Source organism: Aythya marila (genome assembly GCF_965140915.1).
Source record: "Aythya marila genome assembly, chromosome: 3".
Lineage (NCBI taxonomy): Eukaryota > Metazoa > Chordata > Aves > Anseriformes > Anatidae > Aythya > Aythya marila.
Genome location: NC_139044.1, coordinates 32,231,476 through 32,246,769, shown reverse-complemented (window position 1 = coordinate 32,246,769; position 15,294 = coordinate 32,231,476). Strand labels below are relative to the sequence as shown.

The 15,294-nt window shown below is 38.5% G+C and overlaps 1 protein-coding gene across 5 annotated transcripts in view; it reads right to left on the bottom strand.

Moving 5' to 3' along the window:
* BIRC6 (baculoviral IAP repeat containing 6) overlaps nucleotides 1–15,294 on the bottom strand; it is a 181,110-nt gene that overhangs the window by 22,200 nt on the left and 143,616 nt on the right. The gene's annotated exons all lie outside the window — the stretch shown is intronic.

Here is a 15,294-nt window from a genome sequence, read left to right as displayed (position 1 = left end):
TCAAAGACAAAGTCAAAAGCCATATGGCGTAGCAGTGTAGCATTTGGTATTCTAATAGTGTAAGCATTAATAAAGAAAGTATCATCCATTTTATTTATAATTACCTTCTTTCCTTTGGGAAAATTTGTCTGCATTACTGCAAGAATACTTATGGTTGTGAAATAAATGAAGTTATCTTCTAAGAGCTCTAGCTTTTCTCCTTTCAATGGAGAAAGTATCTTAAAAACTACCAGGTATTTCAGAGCGTCGAAAGATTTTGAAAAAGATGCCTATTTTATCTGCGTACATACGAAGCACAAGCCAGTAAAGATGAGTAAGAAGATATATAAGGTAGGCAGAGTTCACTGTCTTGGCGCTGCTCAGCGTGAGGTATATGCATCACAGCAGTAACTGGGGCACAGGACAGATATCACCTCCAGGACAGACACGCAGCAACACACACGATTCCGATGGATTCTCTACCACCACATTGTTTATTTTGCTTTTCCACTTGCTTGGACAAATATGTAATGGATGTCATTTCAACTGACTTTATATCATTAATAGAAATCCTGAAAACGTAGCAATACGCAGATACTTTAACACAGCTGCTTCCTCTGTCCCTAGGATATACTATTTTTAACCTAACTGCAGAAAAAAAAAAAAAAAAGCCATTGCTCTAGTTCAAAGTATTTACAAATGACTGAGTTTGATAAAATACATTTCAACTTTTTCCAGAAAAAAATAAAAAAATTAACTGACAACTCACATTAGGACAGAATGAAGCACAGAAGAACTCTTTAATGTTTCATTTAGCACATCTCACCCTCCAAGCTAAAGCATATCACAAACTTTCATGTCCCATTACTAATCCCTTAGCTCTAAATACAGCATGACGGGACAGGGTAAATAGCCAGCCGCAATTCAACAAGCAAGTCGATCCAGGTTTTATGGTTTTCTGTCTCTTCTTTGATCTAGTTTGCTATTGGTATTTTGAAACTATTAAAACAGCACAAAGTCTCAACTGTGGAGATAATTTTTGTGTTGAGTACAAAGAAATTTACCAAAATAAAACATTAATTTTTCAGGTCTGGTATCACGGCTCTAAAAACATCCTGTGCTGAAATAAACCATATAATTTAAATCAACCGTCATGGAACTTAAACACTGGCACTGAAGAAAATCAGTTTCTTCTCTGTCAATTCTTACATTTTATTAGCCGTAAGATGTGCGGCTGCACACACATTCATTCCTTATGCTCAGTGCCTATTCTAGTGAACCCCAATTGCCCACAGAAAAATCCCCACAATGTGTAAAATGTCCATAAAAGAAGCAGGAACAGGCCTGAGGTGAACAGGTCTGAGATGAGCTGGTGCACCTGATGCCTGGAAAGCTTTTCTTTCTTCCTTTAATTTAAACAAAAAGGTTTCATGAGGCCAGAATAGATCATTTCCAATCCTTCAGTGCTTGCTTGCCTTCTCCTCCTTTGCTGAAAGGCTAGTTACATTCAAAAGTAGTTGTGAGGGAAACCGAACTGGTGTGACTTTAAAACGGAAATGTTTTGCAGAAAGGCAGGAGAGAATTTACTCTTTTAGCAGGTTCGGCTAACACACATTGCTTTGCAATTGTTCCCTTGTGGAACAAATGAAATGCATTCACTTGGTAGTTGTTCCCCCAAAGTAGATTGTTTCAATTGAAACATTTTTTTTAACCTTACTTATTATTATTATTATTTTACATACTGCATTCTAGACTCTTCTAACTCAATTCCTTGATATCATGTCTTGCATTGCTTTTGTCCAAGGCTTTTATTGTACTTATTAAAGATTATGACCCACGCAAGTATATTTATTTGTCCAAAAGAATTTCCCCTAGACCCCAGTGTAAAGCCAAAAAGAGGGAAAAAATGCCTCTCTCTTAAGACTGGATATCTGGCTAAGTGTAAAACTCACTGTAGAAAGCTGAACATTGGCAAACTTCTGTTTACTGTCTTTATTTGGCAGTTCATCTACTCCTTGTGCCTACTTTACTTTCAATTGAAAGCTAACGCCAGACTGACTACAGTATATATTTTCTGCAGATACATCTCTGTTTTCTGAAATAGAAGACTCAAGCATTTTCTAAAATCTCTACGCTTCCAGACTGGGTAGCACTCAGTCTTTAAGTCCTTATGCTTAAGCTGCTGGGACTCTGTGCTGCTGCTTTGCCCAGTGTCTGCCTGCCTGAGCAGCGCTGCTGTTTGCTAACGTGCTCACCTCCTCCTGCATTGCTGCAGGACGGCACCGGCCCGACGTGGAGGCTCAGCAAGTCCCGCAGCTTTCAAACCAAAGTCCTGCAGCACTCGGACTCCAGCATCACCTTTACTTCTTTCAGGGCTTGCAGCAAATTTAGTTAGTTAGGCTTCTATCACACACGTCTTCCCTTTAGATAGCATTAGGTATGTATTTGGGGAGAGCATTTCAGAAATATAAAAGATACAGCTTTATAACAAAAGTTATTGGGATCCCATAATGAAGTCCTTTAAAAGAACCACATTAAAATACTAGTAACATGGAGAAAACTATAAAATACAAACCTATTTCTATCAAACAGAAGCAACAGAGAACCTTCAGACTACTGTCCTTACATACAGCTACCTCACCAACTGTGACCACAGCCATTTGAATTTTAAGCAAACATAAACATCAAAGAAGAACAAATGCTAAAAGTTCAATGCTAAATGCTAAAAACACTTATTTATTTATTTATTTAAAGAATGCTATACCTTGGGAACATACTCAACTTTTTCTCTGCCTTACTGAATTGGGCAATGCAAGTGGAGGATAACATTTCATTCATATTAAATAAATACCTTCTTGTGTTGGACTTTCATCACTAAATAAAAACAAGTAATTTTCCTTAGAGAAATGCTAAAATTTGGATAGTATTAGCACCTCTTAAATATGTCAGAATTATTTTTATATGGGTACTGAAGTTGTATAAGAAGGTACTAAAATCGTTTGGTTTATGCTGGCATACCCATAAGCAGACCGAACTGCCAATACACAGCATTCCTAAGAAAATGGAAACAGGAGATCCGAATTCCTGGCTTTGCAATAAGTGACAGATGGATACATTATCCAGGACTCTGCTATCCCAAAGTCAAAACAGTTACTGAATAACGACAAGTATCTGTTCTGGACAGCAGCCTGTACAGTGCCCTCAGCCCCTGCACTGAGTGCAGCTGGACCTGCCAGGATGCTGGGCGCACACAAACCCCGCACCCTTTCGCTTCTGCCCACCTCGGTGCTGTCTGAGGTCTCTGGCTGCACACGGCTGTGAGCTGCTGAGGAACATGCGAGTCCCAGAACCAAGCCGCATGTTTATGCCAAAACAGAGGCGTAAGAGATTTCTTTAGAGAGCAGAAGGGCAACACCACCGTGAGGTGGATCACGAAGTGATGAGAGCAGCGCTCATGGAGGCTGGACTCACAGTGGGGCCACAAACAGCAGATGTAAAGGGAAGTGACAGCAGCATCTTTATTAGCAAGGTTGTCCTATTCATTGCAGAAATGAACAGACGTTCAAAAACCAATGTTTTATTGTCCTTGATAATTAGCAGTAAGCTCACTATAGCTTTTCTGGACAATAGGCAGTATGCACCTGAGGAGATCGGAGATCAGTGATCTCCTCCTCCTTGGACACCTTCAAAGGCCACCTGGATGTGGTTGTGGGCAGCCTCCTCTGGGTGTCCCTGCTTGAGCAGGGCTTGGACCAGGTGCCTCCAGAGGGCCCTGCCAAGCTCAGCCGTTCTGCGATGCTGTGATCTATCCTCTCAATTCACATCAAAAAAGCATCTCAGGTCTAAACTTGCTTTTTTTTTTCTTGCATTTAGGAAAAGCAGAAATCTCAGTCAGGTCAGTGCTACTTACTAAGTCAGGTAGGGATGGCAAACATCTGGAAAGCACCTCATGCTTCAGAGGGACAAGGTCCTTTTGAAAGATGCAGACTTTACGAAATGCCTAAAGGTCATGAGATACCATGGCACCGATCACATTTTTGAGAAGTTCCACAGAGTCTAGTTACCCCCGGGGAATAACTGAGCAATTTCAAACCTTAGCTGTGATCTCAAAAAACATTTTGATTGCTTTCCACGCCTCTATTTATTCATCACCAATGCAGACCTGTTTCTTAAAAAGCCCATTCATACGCAATTTTAGCCTTGGTATATAAAAAAGCACATGAGAGCAGGTAGTTTCATAGGATCAAGGTATTGCCTTAAATGGCATAAATATCTGTAACAAGATAATGCCCCAACTGAGTCTAATGCATTTGCTTTCTTTTAATATTATACAATATTCAAACAGAGAATAGCCAGGCCTAATGGCCCATTAAATAGATAATACTGAGCAGCAATAAATTTTTCTGCAATTCATTTAACATCCTCAGTACAACTTAACTGGGTATGAATAAGATTATAATACTTATTTCCATTGCAATGGACATTTAAAACATAACACCGAGAATAAACATTTATCTTAAAATACAAGGAAACCATTAATATAGCATATCCACTACATCAAAAAGTCTCCACACTTTACAGCAGACTGAAGAAACCAATAGAGAAGAATAATTTCTAGGAAAATGATGAAAAGTTCTGCTTTACTTGCCTCTAATGTGAAGGCATTCCCACTGCTTGTTAGCACGACTCAACTACGAATTCCTATCTTGAAGTGCTTGCAAACATCACGTTTGCATGAGGCAAAACAAAAGCTTTAGAAAAACAACGGCCACTTGAAAAAAACACACAAGAACAACCCCAAACCAGTTGTAAATACAGCACACACTGACAAATACGTATGATCCTGGCCTTTGTACTATCAGGGAATTTGCACATAGCTGTTCCTAATCCATCCTCTGTACTTCATTTCTCATTTATTCGACTTGCTTCATTTCAGGACTTGTCTTAAATTTCAATTGAACCCCACAAAAGTATGACTTTCTCCAACTACTTTTTGTATGTGCAGTTTCTTTTTACTTTTGAACAAAGCACATGACCGCTTTTCTGCCTTTGTTGAAGGAAATGATGGTGTGCTGGCAGCCACCACAGAAGGCACCACTGGAAAACTCCTTCCAATTTACAGCCATTTCTTTTGTTCTCTTGAAGAGCTCTGCCATGCAGACATGAGAGGCATGGTCATGAATGCACATCTAAAAATAAACCATTGAAAAGAAAAAGGCATTCTATAGAGAATGCACGATCTAGAAACAAGAAACAAAGTTAAAATTTCCTGCAAACGGTTACAAGTATGGCTTACACTTAATAGATCAGAAAAGGGGGGAAAACAGTTTAAAACTTTAACAAATTGATTTCTACAATCCAAGAGAAATTTGAATTCTGATTCTGCAATAACACTCATCTCCCATGCCAAGAGGTTTGCTTCTTGCATGGGGCACAGTTTCCAGTGACCCAAGAATCTATTTCCTGGTTTGGTTTGGATCTACTTTTCTCCTTTTTCAATTAGACTTTATATCTTCCTAGAAAGATGAAGTGTTTTTGTTGTTCTTTTTTTAGTGTTTGTCAAATCCTGCATCTATTTTAAGTAATGTGAAAGAAAACCAGTAACAGTTACATAGAGAAACTCATCTATTTACATCATACAAAAATGCTGAAAACTTTCTACAGTGTAACTGAACCTCCCCTGCAAAAAACAAAAACAAGCAAATACCTTTGTATTCCAAGAATCTTGTATTTTTACAGTAGTAAAGTTTAAAAGACTCTGGTCACAAAAATTTAAAAAGCTGAAAGTAAATAAGACATTCTCTTTATGATTCCACTTATTACAAACTTTAAGTCCAGTGTTAAGATCATGACTGCAGTACAACACGCGCCTGCCACTGTTTTTTTTAACCGCCAAATCATTTACAAGTAGCTCTTAAAGTTCTTTCAATTTTATACCATTCCTAAAATATGCTTAGTAATTAGCAAGGATATATTTTTGATGCTACAGTATGTTATTCGAACCTAAAAACCACAGCTGTGATTAAATTGAAGATTTCAGGATCTCATTCTCCTATTAAAGACTTTCAGTAGCAAAAAACACCACTGCTCAAAAATGCCACACAAAGGAAACACTAATTTTGTACTTGTAATTAAAACCATCAGACACAGCCTCGTGGCCACAGGTACTGCCAAACGTACATATGAGACACGGTGTTTCCAACAGGGCCCCTCTTCTTCCTCCTCTTTCTAAATATTTTACAAGTGCAGGCATCCGTCAGCCCCCTTTGCTGCATCTTCTCAAACATATGATCTATGAATGCAGTCCACGCTGCAGGCGATAGTGTCAGTTCCAAATGCGTCATGCTCTACTGCCTCTTGATTTTCTGTTTCACAATCAACCCAGGGCAAGCATCTTTTATAATAGGCCTAATTAGCACCCTATGTTCTGCTCCATTTTCATAGAAAAAAAAGGATTGCCTGCAGAATGCTTCAAAATCAGAGATCTTTAAGAAATCATTAGCCTTAGGGCAAAAATAAAACCAAAGTTTTCTAAATATTGTCATCTTGTAATCATTTAATTAGCCTGACTTTTTCTTCACTTTTCATTGTAGGAACGACACAAACATTTTCACAGAACCATTTTGATTATATATTTTAACAAAGGCATCAGAAAAGCCTAGTCCTTTTGCAACAGGAGGAGGGGTTAAACCTCATTTTGGACGAAGTTATAAACCCTGTTGCCAGAGCAGAGTAAAACAATGCAAGAAGGGGGCAAGTGGGTGGGTGTCTCCCAGCACGTGCAGTGTCAGGCTCCAGGTTGATTATGATTATTATTCTGATCCAGCCCTAAGTCCTTGCTCCTATGGTGTCATCAGCAGCAAGCTCATTAGTAGTCCAAAAAAAAATAAAATAAAATCACATCAAATGTCAGAAAATGGAAAGAGAAATTAGAAATTAGTTATTGGGACTGCGTTCAATCAATAGTATGACTTCCACACCATGTGCTTTTTCCCTTGTCTCAAAAAGACAGGACAGAACTGGCAAAGGGAGGAGAGGCGACTGAACAACTGAGCTTCTGTGCTATGTAAAATGAAACAAATGAAGACTTGGCAGCCTCAGTGACTAATGAACTGAATGATAAAGTTTTTCTAAGTTATTAGTAAAAAAAAAAAAAAAGCAAAAAAAAAACCACCATGAATAGGGCTGATTGGTGCATTAAAAGGACGAGGCATGCCATTAAAAGACTGTGAATTGTGAAAGAGCAGCGGGATGCATTACACGGTGCATCGCTGTTGAGCTTTGCACTAAATGCTATGGCATCAAATATTGTTACAGGTTCAAAAGTAATTGGGTAAATTCATGTAGGAACAGCACACCGAGGACTAAATGAGGTGACACAAGCCCTGGCAATGCAGCAGGAATAGCAGGGCAGCACCGGTATTTCAGCCCCACTCCTGTAGTTCTCCCGTAGGCAACTGTTATTATCCCCTAGTGGTGATAAAAATAAAAGGCTAACAAACGTGGGCTGTCTTGGCACTGCTGCTCTTATAAGCTTCTTCTAGGAAATGTGGAAAACCCAACACGTTAACTGCAGTGAAAAAGGAAACAGTGTATTTCAATTACAGAGGCAACATGCATTGCTCAAGTCGGTCAGTCATCTCGAGTTAGTGCAGGAACGCTGCTCAAGGGAGCAGACCATTGCTCTTAACTATTTCTGCTTCACTTAACTTCACCAAAATCAAATATGCTTTAAAAATAAGTATTTTCAGGAAAGTTTTGTTTACTAGTGAAGTTGAGCAATGTTACTCACTTAAAACTTGTAATAAATACATCCATGAACCCAGAAGAAAACCCCACCACCTTTGCCAGAAGCATGAGGCATTATTTCATGAAGCCAGCGCGTACAGCTGAGTAAACAGACACGATTTCCTGTGTTTTGAAAGGAGCAGGAAAAAGAAGCCCAACTGATATGAACGATATAAAAGAGAATCTCAGCTTTTAAAGCATAAGCGGCTACTAAAACCATGCGTTATCTACAGAACTGAAGATATGACAACTTCCATGCCACACTCACATCCCAGATAATTGAACCCATTAGAGATACTCCCCTCTGCCATTCATACTTCAGTCTTAAAAAGGCAGTCAAGTTAACGGAGGGATGTTTCTTGGGGGCTACAGAGCCACCTAACATGGCTAGTGGGGAACATATTACCATGTAAGAATAATTAATGAAAGCTAAAATTGAAACATTCCACATGCAATTTTGTTTTAGCTTTCATTTTTTGTTTGCTTGCTTTGTTTTAAATGGTGCAGTAAAGCATCAGTGTAGGAGGGATTTAACCAAAGTACTGCAGAGGAAATTCCTCCTGCCACTAGATCCAGCACTCCAGCTTCCAAAAATCTCCCCTCCCAAAGATCGCTGGATTTACCCAATATCAGTTCTTTAAAAACCAACAAAATACGAAGAAAAGCAAGTAAAGGACAAAGCTTTAACCAAACGATGTTTGCATCCAAATCCAGAAAACAAATATAAGGAAGCATCAATGTAAAGCTGCAGGATAGCTTTAGATTATCCAACAAACATACACAAGGAGATATTATCAGCAATGAAAAAAGAAAAAGAAAAGACAGGAGGAAATATATATAACGGCAACCAGTGAGTGCTTGAGAATGAGGGTTTTTTGCCTGGTATAGGATGAAAAAAACCTCCAGTATTAATACACCTCTTTGCTATGGCTTTAATAAGATTAAAAGGACCAATAATTTATATTTGAAGTAGACATAATGAAATAAATCTAGTACTAGAGGTAAGCTAAAAGCATAAAATTAATTTTCCACTTAACCAAGGAGGTAAGAAAAACATTTTTCCTAGGAGAAATTACCTGGCTTAAACAAATAGCCTGTGGACTGAAACTTTCTTGACAAATAACTAAGTAAATAAATAAAAATCAATAAAAGCCACCCCACGTTAAGCCTGTTTGAGTTCTGATGCGATCAAATTCTTGCTCTTACACAGTAACTGTATTTGTTGGCCCATTCATTTGCTGCCAGCCCAGATGTCATTGAGAGTCTGTTAGTAGAGCACAAAATACATGCTTCCCCCCTTTTGAATTCCTAAATCATAAACCATTGAGTTAAGCAAGATAACTGAAGCTAATTCTCAAGTGCTGAAGCTAATTCTCAAGTGCAGGCACTCCGCAGAAATGAAAGCAAAGGTATTACTGCTCTGACAACACAAAGCATGATTTTTGAGGAAGTTAATCTGGCTTTCATCATCCCTGCGCTGGGAGAAGGAATAGTGATTTCACTATTTTTGGCAAGACGAGTGGGCAAGCAGCCACCTTGAAATGGTCCTCAGTCTGACTGTTACCCCTTCCAGCCCATAAAACAGTCACTAGTATTGTAGGGTAAGATGGGAATTGAAAATTAGATGGAAATCTGCCATTTCATAGCACATGCTGCAGAAATCAACGTGGAAATTCAAAATTAGATAGTGAAGGATTACATTTTTTTCTTTTTTAAAGACATTACTTCAGCAGATGGAGAAAGGCCAAGACTCAGGTCTTCTCTTCAAACTCCTAGACCATCAGCAGAGGACAGCAACATTCCCATTGGGATGAAGTGAAGTGTAGCTTCCGTGCTTCACAGCAAACTTTCCGTACGATTGGGCATACCTACCAGATCGTGCCTTTGGGTGGCAGCAAGGAGACTGCTTTATTCTACCTTAAATATCTAAACATTTTGCTTGGCCATGATGGCAAGAGCCTTTGCATATCATCCCCTAACTCAAAAACAATCAACATATGCTTTTGTTAATGAAGAATGCTAGCCTGAGGTTGTCCTCAGAGAGGACCTGAAGATATGAGCACTTTTAAAAACCCAGAGTATGTGTGTTGAAGTAAGCTATCATAGATCAACTCGTCTTCTAGACTAACTGCTTCAGCTACAGAGATGTTTCCTGTGACCTCCACTCAATACTACAAATAGACTCAGATTAAGAAAAGAGGTACTATGAAAGTGCCTGCATATGACTATAGGAAACTCCAGATATGCTTATAACATTTTATTTTTAAAAAGAGGAGAGAAAACGAGACCACACACAAAGTACAGCTGTGACAGTGAGACTTACTGCCTGGAATAATCAAGACCTATCACTTCACCAAACAAATGAGACTTTCAACTGCTGAAATGAAAGCCAGCACTCAGTGTTGCACTACGTTCCTCTTCAAATGCACGCTGAGCCACGTGCCTCTGAACTGTTAAAACTCTGCCCTTTGAGTACAGCGAACTATTTCTCAGGAAAGCTGAAGTAAAATACCTAAAACTAACCATGGCAAGCTGCTCTGTACATCAACAGAAAGAAAGGGATGGCTAATTTGGTCAAGAAACCTTGTTCAATTATGCTATGTGATTGATTAAGCCACTAATATAGGAAAAAAAAAAATCACATTAAAAATGCATTATTTCCTGTCCTTTGGGGAGGCTCTTGCGCATACCACAATGGCCCAGTAAGCAATAACGAACAGAACAGGATGAAAATAAACTGAAGGAAGTGGCCCCAACATTTCTGCAGTATCATATGCAACTACGGGACACTAGCGTGATGTAGTCGTCTGATGCAATGGTCTCTTTTCAAAAAAGCACTGAGGCTGTAGGTGATGAAAGGCATCTTAATTCTTAATGCCTCCAGTAAAAATCTGTGAATGTGTTGGCAGCACGTGGCAGACGGCAGAGCAATCTATTCCAGACAGCCAGCACTCGTACTCCCAGCCACATTTACCAGCTCCAAATGAAACCACTGGAGGTGTTCAGACTGAAGTAAAATTAGAAAAAATGGGAGCCCCAATAATAGTTACCATGGAAATTTTGAAAGATGCGATGTTGTACCTCAAATTTTAAAGCTCTTGTCAAATGTCTTTACCAATTGCAGTGCTGAAGGATAACATTTAGCAGTCAGAGGCTCCCAGTCTTCTCCCATAGGCAGGGATATACCAACCAGTTTGGGCTTCCAATTAATGAAGTGGAAACAAGAAATTGCTGGATTAAACACTCATGGGCCTTATTAATGAGATAAGATGGACCAGGAAAGCTTAGGGATAGACTCCCTCCACTTTAAACAAGGCAGAAACTTTCCTGCCATATCCCTTGAACAGTCTCATCAGTGACCTGTATCAGGTTTTGTAAATTAAACAGGTATCACAAGCTAGTGAAGAGAGAATTTCATGGAACATTTACAGCCAAAACCGAATACTTTTACACACAACAGCCCCTACCTTTTATTTCTCAAGTGAATAACCCAAAACAAAAATACAGAAACTAACTTCAGTAATGAAATGAACACCAGCTGCATCACAAGTATGATTTGTTAGCTTCTACACATCTTTCTATCAAGGAAGCTTATTAAAAAAGATAACTCATCTTTGGAAGGCAAACACCACAATTTAGTTTCCTTTTACATAAAACATATTGCACAGCAGAGTGCAAGGCATCAAGGTCTGCCAGAAAAATATACCGCACATTAGTACCAGAAGAGTAATGTTTAAGCAGATCCAAAGGGGATATAAAAAAAAATTACAGGTTCTTGGCAGACAGATACAGATCCGTAAGTAGTCTGTTGCTCGTGCTTCGAGACAATCATACTATCCTGTAACCACAGAGGTCCAGAACTTCATATTGGTCTCCAAATGAGAAAGCAACCTTGTTTACTTATACTATCAGGATTGTCCTGTAAAGAACCTTCAGGAACTTAAGTCATCATTTGGAAAAAACTTTGTGATTTAAGGCACACAAAAATAGACAAAAAAACAAACCAAACCAACAGTGAATTCCAGAGAACTGTTTTTCTGAAAATTACTCCACAGAAATTAGGCAGCAAGTAGATAGGCAAAAAGCAGAAAGAAAAACAAGGTGTGATGTGAGAAGCCTCACTGAAATCCAGCCTTAACCCCTTCTACCTCTCACCTGTTAAGTTTTCAACCATCTTGCCCACAAAACTCCCTTCCTTATGGAAAATCTAACATGTACTTTAATTCACCGTGATCAAGTGAGTGGGGCCAGAGGTTGCAAGTTAGTTTGAAGTATGTTCCACATATACAGCTGCAGAAGTCATCAGCAGCTGTGTAAATCAGTGCAGAGCTCTCTAGTTAATGGTCTGATGTTCAAAAGCAATCTACAACAATGTGCAGTACTGGAATGGATAAAGATTGAAGTAGAAGTTACAACTGGTCAGTGATCTTTGCTAAATAAAAATTTATTGGGAAAAAAAATCTAATTAGCTCTTTGGAGCTAGTAAGATTTAGTCTTCAAACGACTAAGTGTCTTATTTGCCACACAATCCAGTACCTAATTAGAAACGAAAGCCAGGATATGCTGTTCCTCATAACAGTTACATCTCTAATTCTCAATACCATGTTTTGATACATACTTCTTAATGACTCCCCATAAATTACAATAATGTTCTGCAACACAGATGAGTTAGAAAAACAACTTTACATTTTTTTCTTTCATAAATATTGGATATTATTAAGCATTCAAGTGAATAATCAGTTCTGATACTTTCAGAAATATCTGTTCATGAAGTGCTACTTCAAAAGCACTATCTACTACAAAATAACCTGATACTTTAAGTGCTTTTAAAAGACAGTAAGCATACGTTCATATTCTTTTGCAACAGAAAATAAGAGATTTCATGAGGAGTGTATCGTGGTCTTGTTGCAAAACCATTTACAAGTACAGATGAAAAATCAGAGGAAAGAGATGCAGCAAGAGGTGCTGTGACTGGTGGTATCTTCCAGATTTTTTTATTTTTTTATTTTTTAGTAAGAGCAGTCATCTGGAAACTCACATGGACAAGATTTGTTCTTACTCACCAGGGGAAATGCTTTAAGGCCTTTGGAGAAAGAGGAATTTGTTTTGGTACTGTTGTTCTCTGCTGGACTAGGATCAGTTCTCACTGCTCTCCTGGCTTGCCCATGAGGAGGGACCAATATTCACTTAAGATTCTTCTAACACAACAAAATTTATGAACATAACAGCTGAAAAATTTGGTACTTGAAAGCCTTAATTATCCTCCAGAAGCATGCAGCCTACACTCAAACCAATTTGAAGAAACAGTCCCCGATACTTTTCACAAAAAAAAAGTCTGGAGCAGCAAAGAACAGCCCTGAATCATCACTGAAGCATCTTAAAATTAGCTAATCACTTTTTGAAGTTATAAGAGATTCTTTTTGATATCGGCAAAGATAAAAATGAAGATGCCTGATGTCCTATGTGAGACGAGAAACAACAAAAAACCTTGTCTTTTCTCCATCATTTCTTTCCACCACATCCAGACCATGCCTGGGGCTGAAACCCTCACCCCTACCCTCAGCAGCATTCATCAGTCACTGACTCCTGAGTTGTTTCCATTCATCAAGAGAGCGATTAAAATAGTTCCCCCCAACCTAATATGGGACATATCACTTGACACCCTCCAAAGGCAGGCTGGCTGAGCTAGCAAACTTACCACTTGATAAAATACTGGTATCCATTCTGACCATATTCACAGACAGCAAAGCAGCAGTTGATCTTGACTGCTGCTAAGAGAAGTTGGTGTCAAAAAAGGCTGTGACAGAAGAACTGGTATTACTCCCAGGGTCAAACTACTTTGGGTGGCATTTATAAAGCTTTAATTGCTTTCTTAATAACGAACTATTTTGAAGCAAGCGTAAGAGATTACAACAAACAAATTTCTGGTGAGTGAAGACTGATACGTGGGAACAAACTAGAAGAATTTATGTAGTTCACTCCGAAAGAATTCTATATTTTTCCAAGGATATTCTCAGTCAGTAACTAAGTTATGAGCTCAGAAAAAAAAAGTCATTGAAGTTCCTCAGTCAGAAGGAAAATTATTACAAGATGTAGATGCATAGGTGAAGCGTAAACATCATCCAATCAGTGGTAAGAGGAAACACATGAAAGAGCTGAGAATGAGAACAATAAGGAATCTAAAAGCAACCTGCGCTGCTACAGACGCAGGACCTGAGTTATTTTTTTCTCAACAGGGTAAATAAAGACTTGGAAAACTGGCTCAAACTAACGACACCATCCATCGCTGCTGACTCAAAGGCATTGCTTGTCACCTACATCATAAAAAATAAGCTAGGAACTCCCACAAAATAAATAAAAAAAAAACAACAGTAGCTATGGGTAGTTCTCATGAGAATTAAAAAAACAAAACCCCCAAAACCTAAGGAAGGAGGATGAAGTGGCATGGATAGCCCCTTCTAGCTCACGTTAGGCTAACCAGTTCATCTTAATTATTGCATCTCCCAACAGACATAACTTTGCTCTGTTGTTCTGCAATTTAAACTGAAAAAGTATCAGATCTCATAACTGCCTATGGAGTTTGTGGAGGTCGTCACAGAAGAAAACCACAACGCACTGCCTACTGGATGCGTTTGCTGCTGCATTTCAAGCATTTTCCTGCATCTTAGGGAAAACATGGAACAACTACAAGAGAAAACAATCTTCAAGGATAAATGATGTATGAATGATCTTTTGGATTTTGTTACAGCTTTTTAACCTAAACAGATTTTTAAGTCTAGAGATTTTTAATTTTTTTTTCTTTCCATTTTCTCCTTCAAATTTTTCTTTACATTTTGCTATAATTAGCAATCTTCTACAGAGCATTTGCTCTCTGTAAAGGCAACAATATCTGACTCAAAATATGCATTTTTAATGAAGATACGGCATACAGGATTATCTTAGGGTACATGAACAACAAAATTACATTAATCCATAAAAATGTACGCGGAAAAAAAGAAAAATTGTACCTTGGTTAAGAGTACTTGTTTCTTTTGTAAGTGTGATGTTATGGGTGTGACACATTACCCACAGCAGCAGTGTATAGCAGGATAATGATCCTCTAAAGTCCAAGACTGTAAATCATTGAATCTATACCACTGAGTCTTTACAAGATGGCCTGGCAACCCCCTCTTGTAGTATGAGTATCTTTAAAATATGACATATATTTGTATTGCCTGAGGTCTATTTCCATGCAATACAAATGCTCAAACATCAGCAGTAATGAACAGAATGACCTCTAATCAACAGAATTTGCTCTGCTCTGGGATGCTACCTAAATTAGATGCCAAAAGTCTTACCAAGTGCTTTAAAGCTTTGCCTAAATGGAAATAACAATTCAATTTAGTGTATTTCTGGATACCAAACCCAATTAGTATGTAATTTAATGTTCACCCCAAAACAGGTGCTTTTATTACCGACTCACATAAGATGTACTGACTCTAATGCTACTTTATGAAAAATATCTCCCCGATCTTCCAGATACAATCA